The sequence below is a fragment of the Mastomys coucha genome, unplaced genomic scaffold, assembly GCF_008632895.1.
Source record: "Mastomys coucha isolate ucsf_1 unplaced genomic scaffold, UCSF_Mcou_1 pScaffold5, whole genome shotgun sequence".
In the NCBI taxonomy this organism is placed as follows: domain Eukaryota; kingdom Metazoa; phylum Chordata; class Mammalia; order Rodentia; family Muridae; genus Mastomys; species Mastomys coucha.
Window position 1 is genome coordinate 7,610,735 of NW_022196911.1, and position 4,560 is coordinate 7,615,294.

Genomic DNA, 4,560 nt, shown 5'->3' on the forward strand with positions numbered 1-4,560 from the left:
AAGTCCTCTTCAAACTTGATACAAGAGTTACAAATGTCAAGCAAAGCATTCAGTTTCACTTTGTTGTTATCTTACAAGCTACCTCCCTAGTTAATCATCTATGTTTCTTATGGGTATATAAATACTTTTGAAATATATAAGCTGTTCTGAAAACCATAGTATAGTGTAAAAACATGAAATAAACAATACTACTAATAGAGAGGCTGAGATAGGAGAAGCAAGATTTGAAGACCCTTATGTTGTACACAGCAAGACACTGTCACAAACAAACAAGCTGTCAGTGTATATAGATTGTACAATGTTGGACTTATTTCTCCAATTTCCGAAGTAGAGAGATCATTGAATGACAATCTACAAATTTCCAATTCCTCATATTATTGGATTTCAATCGATTAGGATATGTTGGTAATATTAATTTTCAAATTAATATATTAAGAAAAGTAATTGTCACTTCCTGTTATTTTTGTTGTAAGAGGTGGAATTAGGTTTGTGTGGATATGTTGAAAGATCACCTTCTTGCTTCTTCTAGGGTATAGTTTTTTGCTCCTTATGTTGATGTTTTCCATCTATTATCCTTTGTAGAGCTGGATTTGTGGAAAGATATTGTGTAAATTTTGTTTTGTCATGGAACATCTTGTTTTCACCATATATGGTAATTGAGGGTTTTGCTGGGTATAGTAGCCTGGGCTGGCATTTGTGTTCTTGTAGGGTCTGTATGACATCTGCCCAGGATCTTCTAGCTTTCATAGTCTCTGGTGAGAAATCTGCCGTAATTCTGATAGGCCTGCCTTTATATTTTACGTGCCTTCCTTCCCACTCTAGCATTCCCCTACACTGGGGCATCGAACACTCTTAGGCCCAAAGTCTACTCCTCCCATTTATGTCCAACAAGGCCATCCTCTGCCACATATGCAGCCAGAGCCATGGGTTCCTCTCTGTGTACTCTTTGGTCGGTGGTCCAGTCCATGGGAGCTCCAGGAGTTCTGGCCGGTTGACACTGCTGCTCCCACTATGGGACTGCAAACACCCTCAGTTCCTTCAGTCCCTTCTCCAACTCCTCCATCTGGGACACTCCCCTTCAACCACCCCATCACCCCTTGTGCTTAGTCCAATGGTTGTTTGCAAGCATCCAAGCATCCGCCTCTGTATTTGTCAGGCTCTGGCAGAGCCTCTCAGGAGACAACTATATTAGGCTCTGACAGGCAAGCACTTCCCTTTCAATAGCATCCTAGTTTGAAGACTGTATATGGGATGGATCCCCAGGAGGGGCAGTCTCTCAGTCTCTGAACAGCTTTTCCTTCAGTTTCTGCTCCACACTTTGTCTCCATATTTCCTCCTGTGAGTATTTGGTTCCCCTTCTAAGAAGGATCAAAGCACCCACACTTTGGTCTTCCTTCTTCTTGAGCTTCATATGGTCTGTGAATTGTATCCTGGGTATTCTGAACTTTTGGGCTAATATCCACTCACTAGTGAGTACATACCATGTGTGTTCTTTTGTGACTGGGTGTCGTTCCAAAAACAGGGGGCCTGGGCTGGGGCCCAGGTCTCTCTCTCTCTCTTCCTGGGGCTAACCTGTTTGCTGCATGGTGCCTTAATTAAAAAGGAGGCAATGTATGAATGAGTTATTTTATTATAGGAAGAAGAAATATGCTAGTTGAGTAAAGAGAAGGAAAAGGAGAGGAAGGAGAGAGAGAGAAAAGAGGGAGAGGGAGAAAGGCAGAGAAGAGAACAAAGAGCAGAGAGGAGAGAGAGAGCAAGAGAGCAAGAGGAAGTAAGAGTGAGAGGGGAGAGAAGAGAGAAAGTAAGAGTGAGGGAGACAAGAGTAAGAGAGCAAGAGAGTGAGAGGAAGTAAGAGAGAAGAGTAAGAGTTAGAGAGAAGAGTAGGAGAGTAAGAGAGTGAGGAGGGGGCAAAAACACCCCTTTTATTATATGGGGCATGGCATGCCTGACTTGTGGTCAGATGACTCTGTGTAAGGTCCAGCTAGAATGCTGGGAGTTTGAGGCAGTGTCTGCCTGATAGAGCACACATCTCCTGCAGGGGCAGCTGTGAGGGGTCTGGGCTGAAATCTGAGCCATTGGTCTCAGGAGCAAATCACCGAACGCCTACCATCCCTTGTAAGCAAATTTACATTGCTCAGTGGGTCTCCGGGGTTCCAAGGTGACTCTGTTCTACTGGACTCCAGCTGTCAGAACTGCCCACTGCCGCACAACTGGGCTACCTCACTCAGGATATTTTCAAGTTCCATCCATTTGCTTTTGAATTTCATGAGGTCATTGTTTTTAATAACTGGGTAGTACTCCATTGTGTAAATGTATCACATTTTCTGTATTGATTCCTCTGTCGAGGGACATCTGGGTTGTTTCCAGCTTCTGGCTATTATACATATGGCTGCTATGAACATAGTGGAGCATGTGTCCTTATGACATGTTGGAGCATCTTCTGCGTATATGCCCAGGAGTGGTATAGCTGGGTCCTCAGGTAGTACTATGTTCAATTTTCTGAGGAAATGCTAGAGTGGTTGTACCAGCTTGCAATCATACCAGCAACGGAGGAGAGTTCCTCTTTCTCCACATCCTTGCCAGCATCTGCAGTCACCTGAGTTTTTGATATTAGCCATTCTGACTGGTGTGAGGTGGAATCTCAGGGTCGTTTTGGTTTGTATTTCCTTGATGAATAAGGAAGGATGTTGAACATTTCTTTAGGTGCTTCTTGGCCATTTGATATTCCTCAGTTGAGAATTCTTTGTTTAGCTCTGTACCCCATTTTTTGTAGGGTTATTTGATACTCTGGAGTCTAATTTATTGAGTTCTTTGTATATGTCAGATATTAGCACTCTATCAGATATAGGATTGGTAAAGATCTTTTCCCAATCTATTGGTTGCTGTTTTGTCTTATTGACAGTGTCCTTTGCCTTACAGAAGCTTTGCAATTTTATGAGGTCCCATTTGTCTATTGTTGATCTTAGAGCATAAGCCATTGGTGTCCTATTCAGGAAAATTTCCCCTGTGCTCATGTATTCGAGATTCTTTCCTACTTTCTCTTCTATTAGATTCAGTGTATCTGGTTTTACATGGATGTCCTTGATCCTCTTGGGCTTGAGCTTTGTACAAGGAGATAAGAATGGATCAATTTGAATTCTTCTACATGTTGACCGCCAGTTGAACCAGCACCATTAGTTGAAAATGCTGTCTTTTGACAACACCTGTTCCAACACCAGGAGCAAATGGGACCAGCAGGACCCAGGCACACAGGAACTCTGCCAGCTCAGTGCCACAGGTTGCTTCCAGTCTGTCTGGGAAAATGATCTGAGCAGAGCTTGGGCACAAATTTTGTAGCCAGTCCCACAGCACCCAGAGGAAGCTCCATTCCCGGGAGCTCTAAGGGGTCCAGGATCACAGGATCCCAGATTCACAGGATCACAGAGACAGCTTGACTCTGAAGAGTTCTGACACAACCAGGATCACAGGAAGGACAGGCACCAGGCAGATTTAGCCAGGGCAGGTAGCACTAGAGTTAACCAGATGGCGGGAGGTGGGGGGGCAAGCATAAGAACATAAGCAACAGAAACCAAGGTTACTTGGTATAATCAGAACCCAATTCTCCCACCATAACAAGTCCTGGACACACCATCACACTGGAAAAGCAAGATTCAGATCTAAAATCACTTCTCATGATGATGATGATACAGGACTTTAAGAAGGACATAAATAACTCCCTCAAAAAAAATACAGGAAAACACAGGTAAACAGCTAGAAGCCCATAAAGAGGAAACACAAAAATCCCTTACAGAACTACAGAAGACACAAACAAGTGAAGGAAATGAACAAAACCATCCAGTATCTAAAAAGGGAAATAGAAACAATAAAGAAATCACAAAAGGAGACAACCCTGGAGTTAGAAAACCTAGGAAAGATATCAGGAGTCATAGATGAAAGCATCACCAACTATGAAAGCTAGAAGATCCTGGGCAGATCTCATACAGACCCTAAGAGAACACAAAAGCCAGCCCAGGCTACTATACCCAGGAAAACTCTCAATTACCATAGATGGAGAAAACAAGATATTCCATGACAAAACGAAATTTACACAATATCTTTCCACAAATCCAGTCCTACAAAGGATAATAGATGGAAAACACCAACATAAGGAGCAAAACTATACCCTAGAAGAAGCAAGAAAGTAATCTTTCAAACCTAATTCCACCTCTAACAACAAAAATAACAGGATTAATGATTAATTTTTCTTATTATCTCTTAATATGAAAATTAATATTACCAACATATCCTAATCGATCAAAATCCATAAATATGAGGAATTTAGAAATTTGTTGGCTGTCATCTAGTGGTCTCTCTAATTTGGCAATTGGAGAAATAGGTCCAATATTGTATAATCCCTATACACTTTCTGCTTGTTTGTACATGACAGTGTCTTGCTGTGTACCACAAAATGGTCTTGAAGTCAGGCTTCTCCTATCTCAGCCTCTCTATTAGTAGGATTGTTTATTTGATGTTTTTACACTATACTATGGTTTTCAAAACAGCTTACATATTTCAAATGTA